The sequence below is a fragment of the Coptis chinensis genome, chromosome 3 (assembly GCF_015680905.1).
Source record: "Coptis chinensis isolate HL-2020 chromosome 3, ASM1568090v1, whole genome shotgun sequence".
NCBI lineage: Eukaryota > Viridiplantae > Streptophyta > Magnoliopsida > Ranunculales > Ranunculaceae > Coptis > Coptis chinensis.
Window position 1 is genome coordinate 9,880,876 of NC_141458.1, and position 12,614 is coordinate 9,893,489.

The 12,614-nt window shown below is 34.9% G+C and overlaps 2 long non-coding RNA genes across 2 annotated transcripts; one reads left to right on the forward strand and one right to left on the reverse strand.

Moving 5' to 3' along the window:
* Positions 1 to 648: 648 nt before the first annotated feature.
* On the reverse strand, positions 649 to 4,346 carry LOC147507825 (uncharacterized). Its single transcript, XR_015216241.1, has 4 exons — positions 4,182 to 4,346; positions 2,021 to 2,116; positions 1,780 to 1,898; positions 649 to 784 (listed from the first exon to the last, which is right to left on the reverse strand). It is a non-coding gene; the product is annotated as an uncharacterized LOC147507825 (long non-coding RNA).
* Positions 4,347 to 11,507: 7,161 nt separating this feature from the next.
* On the forward strand, positions 11,508 to 12,238 carry LOC147507826 (uncharacterized). The gene is made up of 3 exons (XR_015216242.1): positions 11,508 to 11,694; positions 11,784 to 11,824; positions 11,924 to 12,238. It is a non-coding gene; the product is annotated as an uncharacterized LOC147507826 (long non-coding RNA).
* The last annotated feature ends 376 nt before the right edge of the window (positions 12,239 to 12,614 follow it).

Sequence of the window (12,614 nt, forward strand, 5' to 3'; positions counted from 1 at the left end):
TAAAGTATACCCCTAATGCGAAATAATAAATGACTTGGCCCAACCGAAATAACCCGGTGTATATAGTATGAACAATTACTATTCATACATCAACATAATGTATGATCAGGAAGAACATCTATTGGAGTATGAACAATGATTGTTCATATCTATTTGGGGTATGAATACACTACTAAAAAAAGGCTTGTTGTGTCGGTTTTTAAGTGACTCAACAAGTCTGATGTGTCGGCTTTTTCTGATTTACAAAGCGACACAAGTAGTGGTGACACAACATGTATTTATCAAACCGACACAATAGATATAGTACTTGTGTCGGTTTTTAAGTATAAACTGACACAACAAGTATACTACTTGTGTTGGTTTTAGCCTTGCACAACTGTAAATTTGCTCTGGAAAAAGCACAAACTGACACAAGAAATAGAGTTACTGTGTCAGTTCTTCTTTAAACCACACAAAATTGGATCCCTTCTTGTGTCGGTTTTAGTGGATCACCTGTTTTGAAAAAAAAATGTAGAACAACTATTGACTTGTATAAAATCATTATCATCCACATCGATATAACACAAATAACAATCTAAAAAACAATTTCATTTCATTACTAAATAATTCCATCATTCAACATCAGTTTACAACCAACCAACCAATTATCCAAAATACAAAATGAAAACCGACAAAATATAACCTAATTAGCCAAGTCTAGTCTAACACCATGTGAGAAAATGATTTCACGTCTAGCTTTTAGCCATCTATCGAGCCATCATAGCCGCGTTCTATTAAGTTCAATCTACAAAAAAACAAAAAACAAAACAAAAGAAGTAGTTAGGTACGGTTCAATATATCGTAAAGCGACAAAATTCATTATAGTACAAAATGCAAATATGCTACATGTTTTGGAACTAGCAAATACGGTACAAAACTCTTTTCTTTTTCTAGTACAAAATGCAAATACGCTACATGTTTTGGAACAAGCAAATACAGTACAAAACTATTTTCTAGTACAAATTGCAAATACGGTACAAAACTCTTTTCTAGTTTTGGAACAAACAAATATGTAACGCCCCAAAACTCAAACAATTACAAATCTATGACATGTGGTTTTTATAGTAAAATTTCGGCAACATCTCATCTGTATTTTCGACATTTCATAAATATAAACCTATCATAACCTGAAAATCACAATCATATATTTCTCATTGGTTAACCGATTTACTTAACCGTCTCGACCGATGCTAGAGCAGTCAAATAACTGGCTTACAAAAATGAGATCACGTCAACATTAGGACTTAGTAGCCAAAGTACTTGAATGTCTCGACTAATGCAAGATCATCCAAGCACCTCGTACAAAGTCATTACCGAAAACACAAGTAAAATACATACATCCGAATCTCATAGCCCTTAACAAATGATATTTACAATGTATACATACCATATTTCCTAAAGTTTCCGTTGATTATAAATTCAGTGTTTGCCTTATTGTTGAGTTGGTAATGACTAATCTTATACCCATACTTAAATGAAATCCATTTCGACGCCTAGATCCAAATTCAGAATGAGTTCATCTTGTACTCTTCTCATTTCCCCTAATACCAAAAGATTGAACAATATACCTAACTATTGAAAAAATTGAAGATTAACAACTAAATTGTTCCAACGTACACCTTAGCGGCTACTTGGACTCCTTAACAAGCAAGCTAGCTAGCTAGCTACTCCATGGGTAGCTCAAAAAATAAATTAGAAAACAATTCTAATTAATATAAGCCAATATAGCCCATATAATACCTTACACAAATAGCCGTGATGATTTATAGGATATATTGGTCGATAAAGTCAATGAAGTCCTGACGAAATACATCTATTTCCCTGGTCGTGTACGTGTCCTTGCTAGCCAACTCCATCACCTAAGTGAGAAAAAAAAAAAGTTGATGGATTATGAATTTTTTCAATAACATACTTTTTTCAATATCATATTTTTTTGTTTATGTTGATGTGATGTATTAAAGAACATGATAACTTTATTCACCTTCTTTTTTATTGGTAGACCAGGATCCTTGATCAAGTGCAGCATAAAGAGCATCATATAGTAACCACAAAAGATAACCTCCTTTTGTTGTGGGCACTTCACAAAAAAGTATATAAAACAATCAATTATATATATGCAACCAATAACAAAGATACACATTTTAGTACTAAATAGTCAACTATCACCGTGGTGGTGGTTAGATTACAATAACTACATGCAAAAGGTGCAGGAGATTGAGGTGGAACAGTCTAACTTTCAAAACCCATAACTCCCAGCTCAGTTATCCAATGATAATGAAACTGGGACCGTTAGAAATTAGATACAGAGACCTAACTTTTCATCCTAGGTCACTGAAATTCAAAGGCAACTCTAACTAAGACAAATTCGAGTGCAAAGTCAGTCCAGCACAGCTGCCTGGGCAAACTGCAACACAAATATTCTAAACTTCTAAGCAAACCTGCAATACTTATAGTATGTGTCGTGGGCAAATATCGTTAACCCAAAATTTCAACCCGAATATCATAAATAACCTAAGATATCGACATGATTGTCGATATCTTGCATATAAGTTCATATGTTACAGGAACAAGCGGGAAGAAGGAAGGAGAAGAAGGGGAATGGACACGCGTCAGAATAAGATTGGACACCACCATAGTTGAAGGACTATATAAAACGATGATCAAGAGAAAGAAGATTCATTCGATTCATAATAGAAAAACTTGTAAAACCAGAGCAATAGAGAGAGAGTTTGAGCGACTTTGTAACCGCCATTACTGATGAATACAAAAGCTTAATTAAGTTTTACTTTTTCTTGATTCCCAATTCAATCCAAACCTATTCAATCCATAATTGATCTTAGAAGAAGAACTTGATCACTACAGTATGGTTAACGATCTAATTCCACACATCCACTCACCCTCACAAAGTGCTAAGGAGTGGAACCAAATAATTCAAGTAGAAGATGCAAGCATCAGACTATGTATCACCCAAGCTAATGACATAAAGAAAGATGGAGTGAATACTTACCAGTTCCTTGCATGCCAATTCTCAAATACCAACCAAACAATAAACTTAACCAATCTTTATTCTCACACAAACATAACTTACTATAAAAGTGTTAATTCATACCTGATTAAACTTCCTTAGATACCCCTTGAATTATCAAACCAGGACTTTTATATTTTACATTACAACTTACCTTGTTGCCGTATCGAAAGAGAGAGAAAGCACTTGAGATAAAGTCACTGTTGCCATTTGATTCACTACCACGCACCATCCAAGCTTGATACTAAATTGAATATTAAGTATATAAGAAGTTCGGATTATGGTTTGAGAACGAGGGAACTTTGGGGCAGATGAATTGAAAAACTGTCAAGTGGTAATTCATCCAAAATAAGGTGATGAGGCGTCCTTCTCTTTTTTTTTTTTTTTGCTCCCCCTTCCTATTCTATCCTCCTTTCTTTTTCAATTTAAAGAGATAAGAACAAAAGAGAACCCCCTCCTTCATCTTTTCGTGTCTATCCTTCATTTAGATATGAGCCTAATTAGTAAGCCCACATACAGGCCTAACTTCGCCCAAAATTAATATAAAGGCCCAAAACAGTTCTAAGCCCACACAAAACAAATACTTAATACTTACCAGTTACCACTAGGCATCAAATGCATTTTAATGACACTAACAATTAAATGAATGAATTATCTCATGCTAGAAATAAACTATATGATCACGCCCAAATTCTCATAATTAATAGTAAAATCCATCACTAACTTAAAATATTAAATTATAATAATTGCATATTCAATCACCAAATCACAAACCCGCATGTAAAGAGACGAGCTCCGCTAACTGAACCCGATATATAAGCAAACAAAACAGCCACCAAACTCTGTGCCTCACCAATATACTTTATGTAAAATGAACTTTCAATTATTTAGAAGTAGTACCAGAATGGTGTGCAAGCCAATGTAATAGTGTCATCATACCACTCTATCATTTTTGGAACTCTTATGGAGTGAGTTGAGAAGAAACCTGAAACTAATATATAGGAATTTTATAGGGTGTGCAAAAACCATCAACTAGATAAACGAAAGAACTCCTCTAACTACTAATCGATATACTTGATTCAATAACTCCTATCATTAACTATAAAAGAAACAATACCTTCAATGACACCTTAACAATCAACTTTGCATTAAGTTCAGTGGACAATCCAACTGCCATAGCCTTTGCAACCATCTCAAATGACAAAGAAACCAAGATAGCATTCCCCTTGCATTTGAAACTAAAGAAACACATTCAAACCTTATAAGCAAAATGTCGCCCAAATCAATATAAAGCATATGAGCACAAGAGGATGCGATATGGGTGTTGAACCAATTTAGCTTCTAGAAGAAGCAAATGTCAAAGAACTTGACACCTATACTTGAACTATACATACTCTAAGTACATTATAGTTTATGATATATAGTTTGATTACAGTTTAAAAAAATGGCAATGTGAGCATTCAACCAAACAATAACGTTCAAAAGCAAGCAACAACAACACATGCATGAAGGCGCGAAATGAAATCGTTTACGGTTTTACGCAAACAGAATCCAAACAACCAAAATGGAATTCTTTTACTTTAGATAATAGTGATCATCACTCATCAGCACAACTCAAACAACAAAACTTCCAACAATATTCAAACATTAAGTAACATCTTGTTAACAGAAAATCAGTCATTTTCATCAACAAACCAACACCAGCAACTTAAACGGTAGTCAAATTTTTCTAGAGGAGGGATATAAACTTAAAACAAGAACTAACCAGCATATAACAATTTCAAATACACTGATTCAACAGCCTTCAACATGTTAAATTAAAGCTTCCAACATAATTCTAAACTAACCATACGATTAAAACTTTAAATTCAACAAAATAAAGTTGACAAAACAACATAAACACATAAAATTTCAAATACCCATTTCTCAAAATTTGAATCAAAACATATAATCAACATCAGATCCAAAATTTTTTGAAACAATTATATTCAATTAGTTAAAATCAGGGGGAATTTGAAATATTTTTAATGGCTTAAGTACCTATTCCATTAAATCTGCAACATCTTCGAGTGTTTTCCAGACCCATCTCCTTCTTCTTTTCCAGACATATCCAGTGAAAAAAAATGGTAGCCAAATTTAATAATTAAAGTGAGAAAAGTAATGAAATTGGGGTTACCTTTTTCTTTGAGAAAGAAGAGAAAGCGTCGGTGGTTTGTGTTTTGAGAGGTTCGAATTTTGAAAGTGTGAAAAAGCTAGAGTTTTTTTTTTTTGGTGTGAAAGAAACGAAGATGAGAGAGACATAAATATTTTTGGAGCGGGATACTTGAAACATTTCACTGTCGAAAGTTTGATGTGTCGGCCTCATGAAGCATACTACAAGCACTAACTCAGATTTTATCATGAAGCGACACAACAACATGATTTGTAGTGTCGGTTTCGATAAAACTGACACAATTGAAAATTTTGTAGTGTTGGTTTTCAGTGAACTGACACAAGAAACCTGTTTCTAATACAAACCACTTTTTTGTGTCGGTTTCTTATATACCCAACACAACCTATTTTTTTGAAACGACACAACAACCCTTTTTTTTAGTAGTGATACCTGAAGTTGAGGTATGAACAATCAATATTCATATGAACATTAAACCTATTTGGGGTACCTCAACTTTTTTTTTTTTTTTTTTTTTTTTTTTTAAGTTGAAATTTTATTGATACTGATAATGAATTTTACAAATAATTAGGACAAGTATGTAACAAGCTGCGCCGCAAGTCCTTTATGAATAGCAAATCATATTCTTCTAAAAACAAACTTGTTAGAACCAGCTGTCATAACGTTACTGTCCATAACTTTCTGAAGTCTCTTGAGGAGCTCAACAGATTGTTGTTCCAAGAAACCGAAAGTGTCAAAACTAAACAGAATGAAACAATGATGGTTAGCCTAGCAAGCTTTATCATGTTTCTCCATCTTTCATGTCGCTGCTCTCTTAGCTGCTTCTTCTACCTCAAAGTCACCATTCCCCAACCCTACCAACGGAGAGACTCTAGTTACATCAACACATACAAGTTTTTCCTCAGTCCAACTGTAAATCAAGACATCCGCAGGCCGAAGTGTCGATCTGCCCTCATTAAGATTAGTGAGAAAGTTAACAGGAGCTTCTTTCTTCACTTGTACTCTAGCCCTCCAAAATATATCACACAAAATGTCTCTAACATGATCATTGATCTCTACACTTCTACGGTCTTAAGATACAAATAACTCAATTCCGCTCAGTGTAGACTTCAAATCCTTACTCACGTGATCATGCATACAGTTTAAGTAAGGGTTTTGAACCAATCTAAGTTCAAGGACATCATACAAATTTCTAATGCTCTAAGTTAGGAAACATATTGAGTAAGTTTCGTAGTGTTTGCTAGCAAAGTTGCTTTGTTAAATCTTAAATGACGCTAAACATACAAAATACAAAATTATGGTAAAACTAAGATTTTTCCTAAGATATTCAAAGAGAAAAAGAAGAAGTAGAGGATCATGCTGCTCATGCAAGGTCATATTATCCTATCTTAGTATCGGATTACCACCATCTCTAATCTGTTTTGGGTTCATTATCAAACCTGAACCGGCTTGAGCGTCGATCTCTAGCGAAATGAACTCATCTCTAAGTCCATTTCCCTAGCATAAAAAATTGAACTGGAATTTCATCTCTGAAACTCCCTTTAAACTCCTGGACACATAAAACACAATCCTACCATTTTAGGGTAGTGTGTTCCATGTATCCTTAAGTAGGGCTGGTCATCGAGTCGAGCTATTCGTGAGTAACTCGAGCTCAGCTCGTCGAAGGCTCAACTCAAACTCGTTTGCACAAAAGTATGAGTTGAGCTTGAGCTTAATTTAAAGCTCATTCTAGATAGCGAGTAGTTCGAGTTCGAGTTCGAGTAGCTGGCGAGTTACTCATGAGCTACTCGAGTCGAGCTCGAGCTTGAGTAGCTCGTGAGCTACTCGTTTTATAAGCCCATACGTAATATATAATTTATAATTTATACGACATTTTTTACTTTATACCCAACTATAATTTACAATTTATACTAGTTTTAATGTTTTATATACATTTTTTTCGAGTTTGAGCTCGAGTTCGAGTTCAAACGAGCATAACTGAACTCGAGTTCGAACCTGAGCTCAAGCTCGAAGTGTAAAACGAGTCGAGCCGAGTCGAGCTTGAGCTTCAATATTAAGCTCGAATGCGAGTTCGAGTCGAGCTCGAGTATAGCAAAACTCGACTCGGGTAGCTCGATGACCAGCCCTATCCTTAAGTCCAGGTAATGAATCCTACTCCTAAAAATTTTATATGAATCCTCACATGAGCTTCATTAACCCTCCACTTCGGAGGGTTTTAGCTCATGATCCTAGCTAGGATTGAATTAAACAACAAGAAGATATGTAAAATGAAAAAGAAAGATAATGAAACAAGAAGCTACAACCTGTTTTCCTAAATGAAGAAGAGTTTATTAAAAACTAGATAGAGTTCCCCATTAACATGTTACAAGCTTTTCTCTAAAAACAACAAAAGCTAAAAACCAAAAAGTAAAGACAAGGCGTGTAAAAGAAAAATAAAAGTAAAGGAAGTAAATGCTAGCTAACTCCCAAAATCTGCCCCCTTTTACATAAGAGAGTCTTTTTCTCTTTTCCCACGTGAAATACTCTTCCCTCATTTACTTTCCTCTTATCCAAAACTAACCCCCATTTGACACCTCTCCTTTTTTTAGATAATCATCACCTAAATCCAACCACTTCATTAATTTCATGCAAGGTGTCAAATTCGCACCAATTATTTGCACATTTGTCTTGACTTTCATGATGACTCATCAAATCTTGTGGGCCCACCTAGTGGGTCCATGTGTAGTGTCCAGCGGTGGTCGTGGTCCGTGGTCCGGTCTTTTTGACATTTTTACAACTTCCCGCCTATGCGTAGAGTTTGTCGCACTGATCGTCTGGGCAGCTCACTCATCGCATTCGGAGTCTTAGTTCAAGAGATATGAGCTTCGGAAGTTTGACGCTTTTGTGCACGTAATCCCGTTTCTGACTGGATTCTATACTATTTGAGTCTTTGGGCTTTAGTCCGGATTTTGTTGGGCTTCATGTGGGCTTGATCGGAAGGCTTATGTATACTCCCTATTTCGTGCTTAAATGCTGATTTTATCATCATTTTTACATTAGTTGCTCCAACCTACAAAAAACACGAAGATGCGATTATTTCATGATTATTAAGCACAAAAATAACCGAAATGTTATGTCTCTTATTATTGTAAGCAATATCAGATTAAATGTGATTCATTTTGCATTGAAGTTTAGGTGTATTACATATACTCATTTCATTAGCTAACTTTATGTTTGCAAACCTTACCAACATTATAAAAAAAAATTGAACTGAAATTCATTTTGTGCTGAAGTAAAATGTGACTCTGTTAGCCAGCTTATCCTGTTTTGTTAGTAACTTGATTTGATTGCTATTTGTTTTAGGATAGGAGTAGCTTGGAAAAAATTGAAGAAGGTTTAGCTAGAGCTAGAACTGCGATTAGAGAGGCGGTCTGCACACGTAATTATACATCTCAAAAGGAAGAAGATTTTATCCCCAGAGAATCACCGTCAACCTCCTGAAGGACAAAAGCCAACAACATAATAGGTATTTGAGTCTGAGACTTGCTATTATCTGATAAATGGGGATGCAGATTTAGTCGTGGCAAGTGCCAGGGACGATAAAAAGATTTCCTTGTGGCATAAAATGGGCCGAGTTTAGGATTTATTCGATAAATTCTGAGAAAGTGGTGATAATATTAATGTAAGTGTTTAAAGATTAGTTATTTACGGTTGGAGATTATTTGGGGTTGCTTGATTTTGTTGGAATTTTGTGCAAGAAACGATATTGAGTATTAGTTTTAGTAATAAGAGTTCTAGGTACATTTGTTCTGGGGGAAGTGGGCAAGTTGTGAGAATATGGGATTTGCAAAGAAAGAGCTGTATTAAATGGTTGAAAGGTCACACTGATACCATTACGGGTGCAATGTACAATTGTGAAGACGAGCATTTGGCTTCTATTAGTTTGAGAGGGGATTTAATTCTTCACAATTTGGCCCGGGCGAGGGGGCAACCGAGTTTGAAGGATCCAAATGAACAGGTTGTTTGATTGGCTTTAGTTTAGTGTTTACTATCTTAGTGGTTCATTATTTGGATTCTTAAATGCTTTTTCATTATTGTCCAAGTGTTGAGAGTGCTTGATTACTCTCGGATAAGCTGACATCTCTTGGTGACGGCTGGTGATGATGGATCCATACATCTTTAGGATACAACAAGAAGGAATCCTAAGGTTTGTTCTACTCTACCAAATGCATTTAAGATCAAGGAAAAGTAAAGGAAAAAAACAGGAAAATTGAAAAAGGACTACCTTTATCAAGTCTATGAATGACAACTATTTTGGTGTGTACATTGAATTCTTTATCTTATGTCCACTATACGTACAATAGCACTTGTCTTTTTGATAAATGTCATATGTCTATTTCTAAAAAAAATTCTCTGACTATGGATTTTCATTATAGATTTCTTGGTCGAAAACAAAGACTCAAAGACCAACCAACCGGTGTTTGCTTCTCACCATCAAATGACAAGGTTTCATCCACGGCTTATTGATTTATGTGTTTAGTTATATGCACTTCTGATGGGAGTTCGAAATTTTCTAAAGAAAGAACTTAAAGTAAATGATGTCCTTTTGTTTTACAATATTGCAGATTATTGCTCTTGTTGGTGCGGATAAAAGTTATACCCTTTTGATTCAGAAGTAGAAGGCCCACATTCTGTATACCTTACGAGGCACCTTTTTCTTCTTTGGCATTTAGAGATGATGATTGGATACATTTGGCTTTGGAACTAATAGTGGTCGAAAGTGGTATTCTATGATGTTCGAGAAAAACCATGACTATCAACGCTCTCGCGTGCTTATAGTAATTCAGAGGTAAAACTCTAACAATAATGTTATCTATGAAATAGGTTACTATACTATTGTTCCAAAAACAAAAGAAAAAAGGCCTTACACAGTAATATTTGTTGGTGTGCCAATGTTTGAGAAACAAACAGCAAAACCCTCGATTCTTTGTAATTTTTCCTATATAGATATTTTGTGATTGAGTGTTAAAGTAAAACTAATACATGGATCATGCCATTTTTTTTTTTTTTTTGTTTTTTTCTCCTTTATACAGTATTTCATGGATCACCACTACTGAAGTCATTAACATATCCGATGTGCCGCCTCTTATTATTGTAAGAAATATCAGATTAAATGTGATTCATTTTGCATTGAAGTTTAGGTGTATTACATATACTCATTTCATTAGCTAACTTTCTGTTTGCAAACCATACCACCACATTATAAAAAAAATTGAACTGAAATTCATTTTGTACTGAAGTAAAATGTGACTCATTCTATTAGCCAGCTTATCATGTTTTGTTAGTAACTTGATTTGATTGCTATTTGTTTTAGGAGAAGAGTAGCTTGGAAAAAATTGAAGAAGGTTTAGCTACAGCTAGAACTGCGATTAGAGAGGCAGTCCGCACACGTAATTATACAGCTCAAAAGGAAGAAGATTTTATCCCCAGAGGATCACCGTCAACCTCCTTAAGGACAAAAGCCAACAATATAATAGGTATTTGAGTATGAGACTTGCTATTATCTGAAGCATTGATATTTTCAGGATATACCTAGAACACAAAGGGATCCAAGGTTTCGCCTCCTTAGAAAACTTTGTCTCTCATTATATTTGATGACGAGATTTACACCTTAGTTATAATCCATGGTTTTATTGCATTTTTGATAATTGTTTCTCCTTCAATTTACTGCTCGACTTAAATCAGATACTTCGTTCTTCTATCATTACATAGATATTTCTACTGAAGCTTTGTGAAACTTCATAACAAAATTGCTTTCATCCTTGGAAAGATGAAAGGAGATATTATAGTCGGCAACAATAATAAGAGAAAAGATCTATCACAAGAGTAGCACCAGAAAGGCTTCACACCATTCCCTAGAAATATTAAGAATGTTGAATTGGTACTTACCAGGGTAACTGAAGATGGAAAGGAAACTGAAGACAACTTAGTGGTAGGCTGGATGCTAGGAACAGAGGAGATTATTAAAGTGATCATGAATATCTATTGTGATTGGCACTTGGCACATTGACAGTGGAGAAGGTTCAGGAGCTAATTGCCAGTAAGGATAGACTGGGTAAATTTTTTGAGCAATTGAAAAGAAGGACCTCCAAAGTACCTGTGGTTGGAATTTCTAGATTCAGTTGAGACAGACTTGATGTATGAACAGTTCAAATTCCTTTTTTATCCCCCTCCCAAAAAAAAACACCCAAGCCTAAAGTTTGTTGTCTGATTGTTTTGTAATTCTCCAGATCAAGCTAAGGCCGATGCAGAGAGAGAGTTGTAAGTGAGCAGTTGAAAGGCGAGGTGAAGAATGAAGGTGGCATGAAAGGCTTCAAAACTACCAATGCGGAATCCAACAAAGTACATTTCAATGAAGACCAGCCATTTCTATTACTAAAAATGGAGCAAATTATGTTAATTAGCTCTACAACTGAAACAGGTTTAATACTCAGCCAAGTAACAACTTATTCTACGATGGTTATAAATATTAACGTGTTTAACATTGGACTTGGTGTGTTGTTAACTTAGGGAATGTTGTCGTCTTGATACTTTTCCAGATTAGTCGGCAGGTATTGTCATCTTAACATTGTCAGCTTTCTCAATGTTCTACTGCTAATTGTGAGTTATATATTAAACTTATATCTGGCTTTGTGTTATTCTTTCCACAGCCATGGAAACTGAAGAGACCATCCCAAAAGAGACAATGGTAGAGAAAGCAGATGAAGACAAAGAATTTGTAGTCGGGCCCAAAAGGAGAATATGAGATAAGAAACCTGCTACAACTACTAAAACAGCTAAGCCTGCAGCAACTATAAGGAATAGAGGTCAAACCCATTTAAAGCCAAAGCTAATAACTGATGTACTGAAACCACAAATGGCCAACTGTCGAGCGGGAAAGTATGTATTGAATGAAAGTGAATTTGAGGACACTATGGATGATTCTTAGTATGATGTCATAGAGGTAGATGCTAATGAAGATTAATGATGACACATTTTATTGTCATGCTATGGAAAGGGTTGTTTCCTTCTGATTGTTAGATAGGTTATTCTCATTAGTGTCGTTGTACTGCTAAAATTGTTATTTTTTGTTTAGTTGATCAAATTGTATAACAAATCGCTTTTTCCCTGAATCTTCAATCCTGGGCTTTTATTTTTTAGATTCTTATTCTTTGTGGTTTTTGTTTTTTCTAAGAATGGATCTTAAAGGTTTCTGAAAGATTGAACCTATATGATTCTTAACTTGCTACATGTTTCAATTTCTTAAATGCAGCATGGGTTTAACTACAATGGGTCCTTAACTCCTTTATCATTACAAGGCATTCATCATAAGTTTGAACACAGAATTTTAGTCTCTATAGG